General features: G+C 42.1%; 1 protein-coding gene across 1 annotated transcript in view; it reads right to left on the bottom strand.

Annotated features, from left to right (window-relative positions):
• Positions 1-18,244, bottom strand: part of LOC116254614 (E3 ubiquitin-protein ligase COP1) — a 57,758-nt gene that overhangs the window by 30,324 nt on the left and 9,190 nt on the right. The gene's annotated exons all lie outside the window — the stretch shown is intronic.

The following is an 18,244-nucleotide window of genomic DNA, read 5'->3' as shown; positions in this document are numbered from 1 at the left end:
TAATCTAGAGTCTAGAGTGAAGCAAACACAATAATCTAGAGTCTAGAATGAAACAATTACAAAAATTATAATCATAATGAAACAATTACAAAAATTACAATCATGACTCTGCCTAGATAAATGTGAACAGACATAGTTAGACGTGTTGGATCTAGATCAGATTAGATCCAACATCTTATCATCCTCCCTCAAGTTGTATATGGTTTTGCACTATGTACAACTTGCCTTTTAGAAACCAGAATCATTGCTTCGTTAATCCTTTTGTAAATAAGTCTGTGACCTATGTCACATAGGTACCGGTACGGGTGCTGGTACGGGTACTGGTTTGGCCTATTTTCAAAAAACTTGGGTACGGGGGTACGTATGTACATATATATATATATATATATGTATATATATATATATATGTGTGTGTGTGTGTGTGTGTATATATATATATATATAACATAAAATAGGAATTCAAAGAAAATAGCGCATTCATGATTCAAAATTTATAGTTTCTAAGGAAGAAACTATTGAAAAAAATATGAAAACACAGCTTTGTATGTGTTTCCTGAGTGTAAATGGTGTAAAGAACAAAACTGAAATCATAAATTTTGGATAAGGACTCGGTCAACTTTGATCGAGTCTTAAATTGGATGGATACAGTCCTGGGTATGTTGACCGTACCCGATACTGTTTGACCGGTACCCAAGAGGTACCCAGGACAGCACCAGTACCAGCACCAGTACCTGGCCGGTACGGGCACGCTGCCTTTACAGCAGTACCCATGTGACAAAGTTTGTGACTGGTTAATTAGTACGAACATAAATAGGCTGAATCTCCTTGTCTCCACCTTTTGTCTAATAAAATGTTGATCAATCTCAATGTGCTTTGTTTGACTATGTTGTATGGGATTAAAAGCAATGTTAATAGTGCTTTGATTTTCGCACAATAACATTGATATTCGAATCTTTTCTCCAATGTCCTCTAGCAAATGTCTAACCCATGTAACTTCAGCAGTACCTGCAGCCATACATCTGTATTCAGCTTCAGTGCTGGATCTTGCCATTGCCTTTTGCTTTCGACAACTCCAAGACACAAGGTTACATCCAGTGAAAATACAAAAACCATAAATAGACTTTCTTTGTTCAGGATCTCCAGCACAATCTACATCTGTGAATGTCATAAGTTGATGTCCAGTAGTTATATTTCCACTCTTACCATAAACTAAGCCATCTCCCGCTCTCCCTTTTAGATATTTTAATATTCTTTTGACAGCATCCATGTGAGTATCTCTAGGTGCATGCATAAATTGAGATACTTGATTTAGAGCATATATAATATCTGGTCTAGTGAATGTAAGATATTGGAGTGCCCCAACAATGCTTCGATATTGTGTAGGATCATCATATCATTTCCCGTCCTGAGTACTTAGTCTTTGATTTAGAACACTAGGAGTTCCAACAGGCTTACAATTAGACATACCTATTGTTAAAATAGATGTAATGGGGAACCGGGTCCATTTCTGGATCCGGTCCCATGGGGCACGGGTACCGAGGCCGGCTCGGTACCCTAGGCGGCATTCTTCTCTCCCTCCTATATAATCTTCACTTAAGTGTAATTGTGTGATTAAGTGAATATAACTTTTCTCTCTCCTAGGGTTGCGGTGTGCACCTAGGTCAGAGCTTCCCGTGGTTTTTTCCTCTTTCTGAGGTTTTTCCACGTATATCGTGTGTTCCTCTCTTCTTCTCTCGTGTGTTGCATGTTTCTACATGGTATCAGAGCCGTGAGATCGTTCGGCTTCGTCTCGTATGTTCGTAGTCGCCCTTGCACCGCTGCCGCCTGCGCCGTTAGGGTTTCCCGCGCCGCCGCCATTGGGATCTTCTGCGCCGCCGCCGTCAGACGATCCAGCGCCGCCGCCTGTTGCCGCTTGTGACTTCCGCTGCCGTGGGTGTCTCCTTTTCCACCGTCGGACGATCCAGCGCCATCCCATCTTTCCGCTGCCGTGGGTGTCCAGCGCCGTCACGCCTCTGCGTCGCCGCCGTCGGGCGATCAAGCGCCGTCGCCGACACCTAAGGTTCCGTGTGGTGCTGGTGTTTCAGCCGCCGCCGTGCTGTCTTGTTGCTGCCTGGTGTTGTGTCTGACTTGACTGCTTGTGATGGCGGAAGAGATTGCACCTAAAAGTGATATGGCCTTTGACGCGGGCAGCGCTCCCAAGAGCGAGATCTTGCCGGTTCAGGTCACGCCCATTCGTCTGACTAAAGACAATTATCTCTCTTGGTCTGCTGCTCTCGAGATTGGGATAACGAGCCGTGGTCGTCTTTCCTATATCACAGGCGACAAACCGGCGCCCAGCAAAACTGATCCTCAATGGGCGACGTGGGTGTTGGAAGACAGTCAGGTTAAGGTGTGGATCATCAGCTCTGTGTCTGCTGATATTCAGCCTCTTATTCTGCGGAAGCCGACTTCGTTTGATATGTGGACTGTGCTTGCAAGGATGTATGGTCGCAAGAAAAGGGTTCTGCGTACGTATCAGATTAAACGCAGTATTTATTCTCTGAAACAGGGTGACCTGTCTGTTGCCTCCTTCTATGCAGCCCTGAAAACTAAGTGGGAGGAACTTGATTATCATGTGAATGATAACTGGGACTGTGGTTCTGATCATGCTCGGTACTGGGAAAAGGAATGGATGGACCGGACGTTCCTCTTCCTTGGAGGCTTGCGTGATGAGTTTGAATCCATTCGGAGTCAAATTCTCAACTGTGATGAGATTCCTGGAATAGAAGATGTTTATGCCAGAGTGGAATCCGAGGAACAAAGGCGTCAAGTGATGCAAATTGACCCCAGTCACGGGACTGGTCCCTCGGCCTTTGTTAGCCGTTCTTCTGTGTCTGGACCGCGCCCTGTTAGGCGATGTACACATTGTCACAAATCAGGACATTCTGTTGACTTCTGTTGGGATCTTCACCCTGAGAAGAGACTTGTTCGTGGTCGCCCTCCGTCTAGTCGGCGAGGTCCTCTTGTGCAGGACTCAACTCAGAGTGGTTCTTCAAGTGGTGAAAAATCGAGGCTTTCTCCTGATCAAATCAAGGAACTACAAGCTTACATCAGTCGCCTTTCTACTACGTCAGAGGACACATCTACGTCTGATGGAGCTAAATTAGCTCAGGCTCTTGTTGCTACAAGTGATCAAGGTAATTCCTCTCCCGGTGATTGGATTGTTGACAGTGGGGCTACTCATCATATGACCGGGGACCCTAAGATGTTTCAAGAATACAAGTTGACTTCTGGGCAGCAGCGTGTTTCTATGGCTGATGGTTCTTCTATTTCTGTGGCTGGAAAAGGGAGTTTATCATTACTGAACAAATATTGTCTTCATAATGCCCTGCATGTTCCTAATATTCCGTGAATTTGTTATCTGTCAGCAGTATTACCAAAGAGCTAAACTGTAATATAATATTCTCTGCTGATCGCTGTTTACTGCAGGACTTGGGGACGGGGCAGAAGATTGGGATTGGTTCGGCTATTGATGGTCTCTACAGAATGCCAGTACAGGTTGCCTCTGCTTTGATTTCAGCCACCAGTGGACAGTTATCTGACGTGGAGGATAGATCCGCTATTATGCGCTGGCACGAGAGACTTGGTCATCTTCCTTTTCAGTTGATTAAACAATTGTTTCCTAAGATGTTTCGGTCTGTTTCTTTGGACACCTTCGCCTGTGAAGTGTGTCAGTTGTCTAAGCATGTTAGGGCCTCGTACCCTATTTCGTTCAATAAAATCAGCCGTCCTTTTGCTTTGGTTCACTCTGATGTTTGGGGTCCTTCGGGAGTGCCCACCGGTCGTGGTTTTCATTATTTCATGACTCTTATCGATGACTACTCTCGTTGTACGTTCGTGTACTTGTTGAAAGAACGTAGTGAGGTTCCCGGCATTGTCAAAAACTTCGTTGCATTTGTTGAAACTCAATTCCAAACCCCTGTTCAGACCCTTCGTACTGACAATGCTCGAGAGTATGTCTCCCTATCCCTTGATGACTTCTTGCGAAGCAAGGGTATTATACATGAAACATCCTGTAGCTACACACCTCCTCAGAATGGCGTGGCTGAAAGGAAGAACAGTCATTTGTTAAATGTCACCCGGGCCATTATGTTTCAACGTCATGTCCCTAAGCGGTACTGGGGTGATGCACTTCTCACTAGTGCTCATCTCATTAACCGTATGCCTACTCGTGTGTTGAATGGTCATTCCCCTTATTCTGTTTTGTGGCCTAATCAGAGTCCCTGGCCTTTGACCCCTCGGGTGTTTGGGTGTGTTTGCTTTGTCCATGATCATAGCCCCACTCTCAAGAAACTTGATCCTCGGTCCATCAAAACGGTCTTTTTGGGGTATTCCTCCACTCAGAAGGGATACAAGTGTGTTGACCCTAGCACTTCCAGAGTCTATGTCTCCAGGGATGTTACCTTTCATGAACACGAGGCATACTTTCCTGCGAATCCTCTTCAGGGGGAGTGTTTAGGTGAGAGAGTGGACGAGTATTCTTCGCATCAATTGATTCAGTTCACAGATTTCTTGGATTACACGGCTAGTTCTCCGAGTGTGAGTGTGGTTGACACAGTCAGTGAGGACAGAGACAGTCAGATGGAAGGGGGCCCTGTGGAAGAACAGTCCCGTGATCATTTGTTTGGTCAGGTATACAACAGGAAGAAGAATGATGTGATGGAGGTTGTTGATGTTACCAATCCCGATCTTGTGAGCTCCCCGGATGATCCAAGTCCAATGAATGAAGATCTTCCCATAGCCCTACGCAAAGGCACCAGGTCATGTACTTCTCACCCTATTCAGAGATTTGTCTCGTATGCTAAACTCAGTAAAGACTACAAGTGCTTTATTACCTCTTTATCTATGGCTGTTATTCCCAGGTCAGTGGAGGATGCCAGGGAGGATCCCAAATGGCTACAGGCCATGACAGAGGAGATGGACGCCCTGGCAAAGAACAATACGTGGGAGGTTGTTGATATTCCTAATGGAACTCACTTAGTTGGTTCCAAGTGGGTGTTTACTGTGAAGTACAAACCTGATGGCACTGTAGAACGCTATAAAGCTCGTCTTGTTGCAAAGGGGTTTAGCCAGAAATATGGGATTGACTATCTTGAGACGTTCGCTCCCGTTGCTAAACTGAAGACAGTAAGGGTCATCTTAGCTCTGGCAGTACAAAAGAAGTGGAGCATGGACCAACTTGATGTCAAGAACGCCTTCTTGAATGGTCACCTTGAGGAAGAAGTCTATATGAGCATGCCGCCTGGATATGCGCAGAAAGGAAAGTGTTGTTATCTCAAGAAAGCATTGTATGGCCTCAAGCAGTCCCCTAGAGCGTGGTTTGAAAGACTAAGGGTTGTGATGAAGACTAATGGATATAAACAGGGAAATGGTGATCACACCCTCTTCATCAAGCAGAGAAATGGTCTGGTGAGCCTCCTACTAGTATATGTTGATGATATGATTGTCACAGGTGATGACGAAGAAGAAAAAAGGAAGATGAAAGAAACGTTAGCTGCTGAATTTGACCTCAAAGATTTGGGTAAACTGAGGTATTTTTTGGGAATTGAGATTGCTAGATCTGAGACTGGTCTTGTTATGAGCCAAAGGAAATACACTTTGGACCTTCTAAAAGAGACAGGTAAACTGGGATGCAGGCCCTTTCTTACTCCAATGGAGTCTGGCACAAGGATAAGTATCAAAACTGGGACGATCTTGGATGAGGAAGGAAAAGGGAGGTATCAGCGGCTGGTTGGTAAACTCATTTATCTCACCCTTACTCGCCCGGATATTACGTATGCTGTGGGTGTGTTAAGTCAGTTTATGCATGCCCCTACTGATTGTCATTGGAAAAGTGCTGAAAGAGTATTGGGATACTTAAAGAATGACCCAGGGAAAGGACTGCTCTATACTCGACAAAGTCAACTCAGTATTGAAGGATACTCTGACGCCGACTGGGCAGGTTGCACAGATACTAGAAGGTCTACCACAGGATACTGCATCTTTCTTGGAGGTAACCTGGTGGTATGGAGAAGTAAAAGACAAGAAGTTTGTTCCAGGTCCAGTGCTGAGGCTGAATACAGGGCGGTTGCCATGGGGGTTACAGAAATGTTATGGCTCAAAATTCTGTTAGCAGATATTGGGGTGAAAATGGAAGAGAAGATGAGGATGTATTGTGACAACAAGTCGGCTATTAACTTGGCAAACAATCCAGTCTTGCACGACAGAACCAAACATGTGGAGATCGATCGCCATTTCATACGGGAACGCATAGATTCTAAGGAGTTGATCCTACCCTACATGAAGTCTGAAGATCAAGTTGCTGATGTTTTAACTAAGTCTTTATGTACATCTCAATTTGAGAAAAATGTTAGCAAGCTTGGCATGTTTGACATGTATGCCAAGCTTGAGGGGAGTGTTAAAATAGATGTAATGGGGAACCGGGTCCATTTCTGGATCCGGTCCCATGGGGCACGGGTACCGAGGCCGGCTTGGTACCCTAGGCGGCATTCTTCTCTCCCTCCTATATAATCTTCACTTAAGTGTAATTGTGTGATTAAGTGAATATAACTTTTCTCTCTCCTAGGGTTGCGGTGTGCACCTAGGTCAGAGCTTCCCGTGGTTTTTGTGTTGAGAACACTAGAAGTATTTATGGGCTTGCAATTTGTCATATCTGCTCTATCCAGAATATCAAGAGTGTAGAGATACGAACAAGAAGAAGAGGAATGACTTAAGTAGAGCCCAAAACGGGCTACAAGGCGGGTCGGGTATGGATCCGGACCCGAAACCCACAATCTATCAACAAAGAGTATATTTATTCTGCGTAAGAGTTAATGTGTCACGTTTTCTGTCAAGCTCAACACCCAAGAAATACCGTAGTTCGCCGAGATCCTTCATCTTGAATTCTTGTTTCAATACCTGCTTAACATGAGATATATGACATGAAGAATTTCCAATAAGAACTATGTCATCTACATATATAAGTAGTCAAGTGGTATCTTCTCCTGAATGACATATGAATAAGAAATGATCAAGTGAACTTTGGAGAAAACCAATCTGCTGTATATGAAGATAAAATCTATCGAACCATGAGCGAGATGCTTGCTTAAGCCCATACAATGATTTTTGTAATTTGCACACCCATTGAGTTGGATCATTGGTAGCATACTGGGGGTTGTTCCATGTAGGCATGTATACATCTTCCTTTAAGCCATGAAGGAAAGCATTTTTAACATCCAACTGATATAAAATCCATCCAGGGGTAGATATATATTTGTCTTTATTGATTCTTATTTAGCGAACAGTCAACAAACAACATAAATTTTGAAAACCTCTGATTTGTTGTTTCAGTCAATAAATAAGCGAGTTTCGAAATTTATGTTTCGACATCCAAGGGAAAACCTCTGATTTGCTTTTCATGAAGTGAATCCAAGTGTAACGAGAATAAGAATCAATAAAAACAACATAATATCTACCCCTGGAAGAAGAAGAAATAGGAGCAGTCATGTTCAAATAACTTCGAAACTCGCTTATTTATTGACTGAAAGGGAAGAACATGACTCTTACTATTGCAGCCTTGAGACTTGGAGAGAGGAAGAGTTGCAGCCGTGAGAGTTGGAGAGAGAAACGTAATTCATTCACTAACCCTAGTCTCCATTATAAAGAGATTACGGTAGAAAAGGAATTTACAGATTACATCAACCTAAAATAAAGAAAATATTAAAGAGGTCTTATATAACTCTTTAATATTACAAAGAGCCACCTAGAAACATAAACTCTTCTAATTTCAACACTCCTCCTCAAGCTGGAGCATACATATTAAACATGCTCAGCTTGCTACAACATTTAGAGAAATCACCAATAGGGAGAGCTTTGGTGAAGATATATGCAGCTTGATCTTCTGAAAAAACATGAATAGTGGCAATAGTTCCTCCTTGAACGAGATCTCGAATGTAATGTCAATCAACTTCAATATGTTTGGTTCTCTCATGGAAAATTGGATTGTTTGCAATGTATGTGGCTACTCGATTGTCACAATACATCTTCATGGGAAGTGGAATCGACACACTTAGGCTAGATACCATGGATCTAGCCCAAGTCATTTCTGCTGCAGTTTGAGCCATAGCTCTGTATTCGGATTCTGCACTAGATCTTGACACCACGCCTTGTTTTTTGCTTCTCCATGATATGAGGTTGCCTCCCACAAATACACAAAATCCTATGGTAGATTTCCTGTCTTCGATTGAGCCAACATAGTCAGTATCACTATAGGCTTCCACTTCTAGGGTCATGCCTTTTGTGAACAAAAGGCCTTTGCCAGGAGACAATTTCAGATATTTGACCACCATCAAAGCCGCATCCCAATGAACTTTCCTAGGTTCTTCCATAAATTGACAGTTTTCCCACTGCAAAGCTAATGTTTGGTCTTGTCACAGTAACATAGAGTAGTTTTCCAAAAGGGACCTATATGATCGAGAATCCACTAATTCTGCTTGGTAATCATGAAGGTGTATACGTGGATTCATAGGTAAATTAGCCGGTTTAGCTCCTAGCATCCCTGTGTCCTGCAATAAATCAAGAACATACTTCTGTTGAGAGAGAACAACACCATCCCTATTGCGAGCAACCTCTATTCCTAAGAAATATCATAGTGGACCAAGATCTTTCATCACAAAGTGTTTTTGAAGAAATAACTTTGCATCAGAAATTTCTTGATCGGAGTCACCTATCAGGATAATATCAACATAAACCACTAGAACGGTTATACCCCTAGAAGTCTTCTTGATAAACAGAGAATGATCAAGAGGAGATCTCGCAAAGCCACACTTTGAGACTACCTCGGAGAACTTGTGAAACCACGTGCGAGGACTCTGTTTGATCCATAAATAACTTTCTTCAGTTTGCACACTTTGCCACACTCCCCCTGTCATTCAAACCCTGGTGGTTGTTGCATATAGACAGTTTCATCGATATCACCATACAAAAAGGCGTTTTTGACATCAAGCTGATACATGTGCCAGTCATGGTGTACAACTACAGAAATGATAAGACGAATGGTTCCCAACCGAGCAACCGGAGAGAAGGTCTCAAAGAAATCCACACCGTAGGTCTGCGTGTAGCCCTTAGCAACCAACCGAACTTTGTATTGTTCCATAGAACCATCAGAATTATATTTCACTATGAATACCCACTTAGAGCCAACAATGTCACAATGAGAAGGAGAATCAACAAGTTCCCAGGTGCCTCGCTGAACTAATGCATCCATCTCATCTTGCATAGTCTGTCTCCATTGGGTATCTAATAAAGCCTGCTGGTGACACGTAGGAACTGTATGAGCAGCCAGAGCTTGAATAAACTATTGCATACTTTTACCAACATCGTCAGTAGACACAAAACGAGATATAGGATGCAAAGTACATTGTTGCCGGCCTTTGCGAAGAGCGATGGGTAAGTCTTGACAGGGATCAGATGGACTAAGGCTACTCACTTCAGATGAACTTACCTCCTGAGAAGCGGTTGGCGAAGGATCATGAGAAGGGTCCTGTGGACGTGTGTAGACCAGCGGAGGATCACGAAACTTGGACACTACATCCGGAGAGTCTTTAGAAGGAGATTCAAAAGAGAATGACTCCAAAGGAATAGGAGGAATAGGCAGTGGGTCTGGTGACGGTGGCATCTCAGTAAAGATGAGAGAGGAGCTATAACAAGGCTAAGACTTAAAGAATGTGACATCCGCACTGATATACTCCTTTTAAGTCAAGGGGTCAAAGCATTTGTAGCCTTTATGGTTTCGGGAGTAGCCTATAAATAATGGCTTGGGCACCCAATTTATCACGTGTGGGTCCAAGTATGTGAACAAAGCATGTGCAACGAAATACTTTGAGAGCCACTGAAAATAAGGGTCGCTGTGGGTGCACAAGTTTAATGGGAACCTTGTTGTCAATGGAGGATGAAGGTAAACGGTTGGTTAAATAACAGGCAGTGAGAATGGCATCTCCCCAAAAGTATGCAGGTAAATTAGTATGAAGCATTAGGGAATGAGCCACATTTAAAAGTTGGCGATGTTTCGTTCAGCTACTTCATTTTGTTGGGAAGTATGGGGACAAGTAAACTGAGGAGAAATGCCATTATCAGAGTAAAACTTCATTAAGGTAGATGCCTTGAACTCAAGGGCGTTATCAATGCGAACGCTATTAACAAGAATACCAAACTGGGTCTTTATTTCAATAATAAGGTTTTTGAGAGTATATATGACTTCAGACCTTTCCTTCAAAAGGAAGACCCAAGTAACTCGAGAATAATCATCAACAATAATAAGGAAATACTGAAACCTTGACCTACTAGCAACTCTGCTAGGACCCCACACATCAACATGAAGAAGATCAAATAGTCACAATTGGATGGACTAAGACTCGATGAATAACTGCTACAAGTGTGTTTGCCAAGTTGACAGACTTCACACTGGAACGACTCTGGTACTGAAAGATGAGGAAAAAGGTGGCGAAGCTTGGAGACAGATGGATGACCAAGTCTGAGATGCCACTGGAAGGAGAAAGACAGTGAGGTGATCGATGATGCTGCAATACCCACTGAATTCGATAGGAAGTACATGCCCCCTTTCTCATAGCATCCACCAATCGTCTTTCGAGTTTGCAAGTCCTGAAATGAACATAAACCATAGTCAAATGTAACATGACAATGTAAATCATTAATCAATTGTCCAACCGATAACAGATTTGTTGGAAACTTAGGAGCATATAACACATTAGGAATAGTCATAGACTGAGAAATCTTAATATCTCCATAACCCATAATAGGTGACCATCTACCATTTGCAAGTCTCAAATAACGTGGCTGAGGTAATGAGTGTAGCACAATAAACATAAAAGGTGTACTACAAAAGTGTCTGAGGTAATGAGTGTAGTACAGTAAACATAGAAGGTGTACTACAAAAGTGTCTCGATGCTCTTGAATTAATAATCCAAATAGTACATGTATCATGTGGGACAGTATCAACGGACATAGCACTGTCTATCATGACTGTAGAGGCCGACGGCTGGGTAGATATGTGTGCTAGGAAGTCCTCATACTCTGACTTATTGATACTCACAATCACTATCTCCGGGTGAGAAAGAGATAAAGACCCATCTACAACTGATGAAGTTGCCTGAACAGATCCAATAGCAGACTGTAAAGAATTCTTGCCCTGCTTAGATGCAACATTTCTTCCTAGGGATGCAGCGGAAGGACGACCATGTTTATCCCATCATCTGTCTTCTAAATGTCATATTTTCCCACAATAGGTGCACTGAAATCTCCCCCGACCTCCTCCTAACCCTTGACCTATGCCTCTCCCCTTGAAAGAACTGCGTCCACGACCTCCTGAAGCTACCAAGGCAGAGGCATGGATATCACTAGAGGGCGGAGAAAGGGTCACAGCAAGACGACTGAGTCTGTTGTAGGCTTCAGCTATGTCAGGGATTTCTGCTCCAATCAACATCTGAGCCTTTGCTACTGCAGATTTAGGGGAGAGATCCTGTAGAAACTTCGCAACCATAGACTGTTCACCATGAGTCTTATGACATGTTGGACATGGGGGACGTAATGCTTTAAGTCGTTCATAGATGGACTTGAGGGAAGCGAAGTACTGAGCAAGACTTTGGTCACGTTGCAAATTAAGTAATTCCTCCTCCACCTGCAATATCTTGCTAACATTCTTGTCATTTGAGTAAATTTGTTTCAAGAAATCCCACATTTGTTTGGCAGAGGTATAGTATGCAATAATTGATGTAATATGTGGTTGCACACTATTCATGATCCACGACATGACAATATTATTATCTCCCTTCCATGAACCATATTTTCCACTTTTTTCAACAGGCTCATTTTCTTATATAACATGCTCCTTCTAATGTCCAATCACAGACATCATAAACACACGAGACTAAATCCCATAGTTAGATCCATCTAACTTTACAGTAGAACCATAAGAAAATGGATTTCCTCTACTTTTAATCTCATGAGAGAAATCAGTTTTGGGATTTTCAGCCATCGCAAATCTGTCCACAAGTGATCAACCACCACCAGCAAGAGAATATATATATATATATATATATATATATATATATATATATATATATATATATATTATATATATATATATATATATATATATATATATATATATATATTGAGAAAGAGACTGATCAGCAATAACAAACGTCCCATACGGCAACGTTAGATGCGCAGCAACAACCAGACTGCTGTCCAACTGTTGACAGCAACCCCACGGAAAAAAAACAGCAATCTAACGACAAAAAATTCCTGCTAACAACAAGCCTACAACAGGAAAAAAGGATCCCCACTGCTTGTATTGTCTGCTCCAACCAACAACTTGTCTATTTATGCATCTAACGCTGTTGTACCATAGATTATTTTTCACAAATCATGAATAGTGACAGCAAATAAAAACATTCAACATAAACTGCCACAGAAATCATAGAGAGCAGTCCTCCACTTGGCTGCTTTGATCATAGAACACATCAGACCATAAGAGGTTAATCAGCGCAGACTCCCACACAGCTGCGATAATATATATACTTGTTTAAATCCATGGCTGGAGTCTATTCACGCATATCTCATAGCGTGAATAGACTCCTCCACACGGTTCCGTTGCTGGAAATCAGTCAACTAGAACAGACGAGAAGAGAAGGAGAAAGAGACGGAAGGAGAAGGAGAAGGAGACGGTGTAAGAGATATAGCCTGAGAGGAGAAGGAGGGTCACCGGCTGTTTGCTTCACGTAGCCAGATTAATGGACATCCGCTGCCTGTCCTCGGCTGTTTGCTTGACGACGCCAGTCACGTTATGGCTTTGATACCAAGTTGCAGCCTTGAGATTTGGAGAGAGGAAGAGTTGCAACCGTGAGAGTTGGAGAGAGAAAACGTAATTGTAATTCATTCACTAACCCTAATTTCCATTATAAAGAGATTATGATAGAAAAGGGATTTACAGATTACATCAACCTAAAATAAAGAAAATATTAAAGAGGCCTTATAACTCTTTAATATTACAAAGAGCCACCTAGAAACATAAACTCTTCTAATTTCAACACATACAAATATGACAGCTTGAGCACATGCTGGACTCATTTATTGGACTTAGACTGGACTTTTGTAATAGTCCGTCTGCAACAAGACTTTGAATGAAAGACCGACTACAATGTGCTAAATGTCTATGCCAAATGGATGTCTTATCATACTCTGCTATATTGACTTCACTATGACTAGGGACAGATGAATCTGAAACACAAGACTTGGACACCTTTGGAGCTTCTTCAATGACGTACATGTCTCCTTAGAGAACACCCTCAGCGAATGTCTTCTTGGTTCGAGCATCCTTGGCATAAACAGAAGAACGAGTAAACTCAACAGAAGAATGAGTATCATCAATAAGCTTTGACACAGAAATGTTATTTTTCTTGACGTTTGGAACAACAAGAACATTCTTTAAAGGTATGGAAGAATGAGCCATGGATATGTGTGCATTTTCAATATGCGATATTTTGTGATGGGAACCATCTCCTGACAACTGAGCCTTTAGTTAAATAAGGGAGAGCACTAGAAAGCTTACCTGCATCACCGGTCACATGGGCTGCGGCACCAGAATCCACATACCATTGTCCTTCTTCATTTTGCTAAAGATTGACTTTAGACAAGGTTGTCATTATAATCTGTTGTACATCAAAAAGAATGTTCGATGTCGCAATCATGTTCGATACAGTTGACCCTGCTGCCTTATTGTCACGCCTGACCTGTTTTCCCTTGTTTTGAGGGTTATGCCAACATTCTGACTTCACATGACCTCTTTTATTGCAATAAAAAGAAGTAGGTATCCTTCGTGGTACATTTGCCTAAGCATTTGTATTTGGCGTTGGAAGAATACCTCTCCCCATGCTTGCCTGTGAGTTGTATTTGGCGTTGGAAGAATACCTCTCCCCATGCTTGCCTGTGAGTTCCAAACTCTGGGACAGCTTCCTTGCAAAGCATAGGTCCCGATGACTAACACATTGTGACTGCCAGAAGGAAATAATTCTTGTCGTTGTACATGACTTGCTTTATGTTGAATCAATTTTGCTTTTGTTAGCGTATGGGGATCGGGTCTGTTCAGACCCGATCCATTCTCCTTATATCCACACGCCTAAAGTTACTAGGCGGTGGCTCTCTTGTAATTTTTTATCTTTTTATGTACAAATCTGTTGTACCCTATTAGGGTTATTCTTTTATTAAAAGATTAAGGAACGCAGGGCTAAGCTAAGCCGGCTGCTCCCTTTCCTCCATCGTCTTCTTTCATCCTCTCTTCTCAACATATCTGTTTTGCATACGGAGAGACAAGTACTTTGTGAAGATTCTTACATGGTATCAGAGCCAGGTTGCATCGTCCTCCGGTGAGTGATTTCAGTTTGATGTGATTAGCTCTAATCTGCCCTAAATTCTTTCTTTTCTGGCGTGATCATCCCTTTTTTCAGTTTCTGCCCTAAATCTTGCGTGATTTGCCCTAATTGATTTGCCCTAATCGTTGTGCCCTAATCTTCTCATCGTTTTGCCCTAATTTTTGTCGTTGCCCTAAATCAATTATGGATCAGCCGACCCCCTCTCTTCTATCTTCCAGCTTTCTCTCCCAACTTATTTCACAAAAGCTGAATCATAGTAACTATTTGACTTGGAAACGTCAAATAGTCCCTTTTATCAAAAGTCATAGACTCTACGGGCATATCGATGGGACCACTCCAGCACCTCCTATGTATATTGACCGTGAAGTGAAGAAAACCGTAGTGGGAGATCAAGCTGCTGGGGCTGCGGCTATGAGTGAAATCAGATTTGAATATGAAACCATTACTGAAAATAATCCTGAGTATGAAGCTTGGCTGGCTCACGACCAGTCTCTTGTTGCCTATATTACTTCTACTTTGTCAGAGGAAGTATTAGGAGGTATTGATGATGATTTAACAGCCCTAGAGTTGTGGTCTACCCTTGCCACCACGTATTCTCAAGTATCCGAAGCACGTTTTCTGCAGTTAAGAAGGCAATTTCAGGACATCAAGCGTGGGACGCGTACTGTTTTGGAATATTTGAATGAAATTAAAAGTGTAAGTGATCAACTTGCTGCCATTGGACATCCCGTCAGCGACAAGGACAAAGTGCAACAAGCCTTGAGTGGATTGGGAATAGATTTTGATATTTTTTGCACAGCCTTGGAAGTCCTACCTATTCTTCCATCTTTCGAAGATCTCAAGGCTAAGTTATTTCAACACGAAGCTAGTCGTGTTCAGCGACAGAATTTGATTCCTTCCAACAGTCACAATGTACTGATCATAGGGACACATGCATTGCAAGGGAATCGCACTCGTACTTGGATTCCTCAGGCAGGAATGGGAAGAGGGATTCTCCCAACACCACAGGGCATGAATACTACATCTGCCACATCTAGAAGGGTTCCGACTTGTTTCTATTGCAACAAGAGGGGGCATGTAAAGTCAGAATGTTGGCACAACCCGCAGAACAAAAATAATCAGATTAGACGTGAGAACAAGGCAGCAGCAGGGTCAGCTTCATCATCATCTGGATCTAATGTTTCAGCAGACGTACAACAACTCCTCATGACAGCCCTGTCTAAGCTTCATTTGAAACAAAACGAGCGAGGAGAATGGTATGTGGACTCTGGAGCAGCAGCCCATGTTACTGGTGATGCAGGTAATCTCTCTAGTGCTCTCCCTTATTTAGATAAAGGCTCAGTTGTCACGGGAGATGGTTCCCATCACACAATATCACACATTGGAAATGTACAAATTTCTATGGGCTCTTCTTCGATTCCATTAAAGAATGTTCTTGTTGTTCCAAGTGTCAAGAAAAATATTATTTCAGTGTCCAAGCTTATTGATGATACTCAATCCTCTGTTGAATTCACACCCTCTTCTGTTTATGTCAAGGATGCTCGAACCAAGAAGACATTCGCTGAGGGCACTCGCAAAGGAGATATGTATGTCCTTGAAGGAGCTCCACAGATGTCAAAATCTCACCCTTCCGATTCATGTTTTCCGAGTCATAGTGAAGTCAATGTCACAGAGTATAATAAACCATCCATTTGGCATGGTCGGTTAGCTCATTGTAGTCAATCTTTTGTTCGAAGTCTTGTTGCAGACGGGCTCTTAGATAAGTCTAGTCTGAGTTCTGTTAGTGAGTCCAGCATGTGCTCGAGTTGTCATATCTGTAAGAGCCATGCCCTTCCTTTTCAATTAATAAATAAAAGAGCTCAAAAGGTTTTTGACACCATATATTCTGATGTTTGGGGGCCTGCTCCAGTTCCTTCTTCTTCTGGGAGTAGATACTATGTCATTTTTGTTGACTCATATTCCCGATATACTTGGATCCATTTCATGAAACACAAATCAGAAGTTTTTCGCCTATTCACTCAATTTCATGCCTTAGTTCAAAATAAATATTCCAGTAATATTGTGCATTTTCAATGTGATGGTGGTGGTGAATTTATTTCTAATGAATTTATTGAGTACTTACTAGATAATGGGATCACTAGACAAATTTCATGTCCGCATACACCTCAGCAAAACGGAATTGCTGAAAGGAAACATAGGCATATTGTTGAAAGTGCACTTAGCATGATGCATGAAAAGACTTACCTATGACATTGTGGACCGAGGCTTTCCATACGGCTGTACATGTTATAAATCGATTGCCATTGGCTTTGCTTGATGGAAAATCACCATTTTTTCTTTTACACCAAGAGCAGCCACGTTATGAGGAGTTGCGTGTTTTTGGATGTATGTGCTATGTGCATGTTGATGTTTCCTTGCGAAACAAATTTCAAGATCGTGCTGTTTTATGTAGATTTATAGGGTATGCTGAAAATTACAAGGGTTATAGGTGTTACAATCCTAAAACTGGGCGTGTACATATTTCACGGCATGTTGTATTTGATGAGAACAGGTTACAGGATCCCAAGGCTACTTCTGTGACACTCAAGGACAAAAATGAAGTTTATGATACTTGGCTTCATGCTGAAATCTTAAGACAAGGGGCAGCAATGTTGACTGAGCACAATGAGCAAGTTGTTAATGAGCCCGAGACATCTGTAAGTAGTTCCTTGAGCAGCACTACTTCCTTGGACAGCATGCCTTCATCTTCTCAGCCCAGTGAGCCACCTATGCATAATCGGTTCTCAGGCCTGGTGTATTCTAGGCGATCAGTTCCTACTGCAGTTCCACGCCAATCACAACGCGTGCGACATCCTATTGATAGATGGGTGAGCTATAACAGTTTTTCTTTGGATTTTCAGCTGTTTATGACAGAAGTCAGCAAAAAGGTGGAACCAACATCTTATCACAATGCGAGTAAGGAAAAATGTTGGGTTGAAGCTATGAATGAGGAAATGGCAGCTTTGCATGAATGTCAGACTTGGCAGATTGTCCCTCGTCCAGCTGATAAGAATGTTGTGGGATCCAAATGGGTTTATAAACTGAAATATAAACCAGATGGTAGCATTGATCGGTATAAAGCACGACTTGTGGCGCGCGGTTTCACTCAGCAATATGGGGAAGATTATGATGAAACATTCAGTCCAGTCATCAAGATGGGAACAATCCGTGTCATTATTTCTCTTGCAGTCTCGTATGGATGGCCTCTCTATCAGTTAGATGTCAAAAATGCTTTTCTTCATGGAATTCTTAAGGAAGAGGTATACATGGAGCAACCTCCCGGCTACACTACTCATGATTCTCAAAAATGGGTTTGCAAATTACACAAGTCTCTATATGGGTTGAAGCAAGCTTCTAGGTCATGGTTTGATCGTTTTTCTCATCACATACAACAAATTGGTTTTCTCCGAAGCTCTCTCGATCACTCTTTGTTTATCTATCGCACTGGAGAAGCTATCACCTGGTTACTTATCTATGTTGATGATATTGTTATAACTGGGAATTCTTCTTCACATATATCTTATGTTAAATGTATGTTGAAGCAAGAGTTCAAGATGAAGGATCTGGGAGAACTACGATATTTTTTGGGTGTCGAACTTGACAGGACAAATGATAGTTTGACTCTTACACAGCACAAGTATACCCTTGATGTTTTGGATAGGGCAGGTATGACTAATTGCAAACCCATCACTACCCCCAGTGTTTTGAATACTAAATTGACTGCATCTGATGGAACT

The sequence above is a fragment of the Nymphaea colorata genome, chromosome 1, assembly GCF_008831285.2.
Source record: "Nymphaea colorata isolate Beijing-Zhang1983 chromosome 1, ASM883128v2, whole genome shotgun sequence".
NCBI classification, from domain to species: Eukaryota; Viridiplantae; Streptophyta; class Magnoliopsida; order Nymphaeales; family Nymphaeaceae; genus Nymphaea; species Nymphaea colorata.
This window is presented reverse-complemented; position numbering and strand designations above follow the sequence as displayed.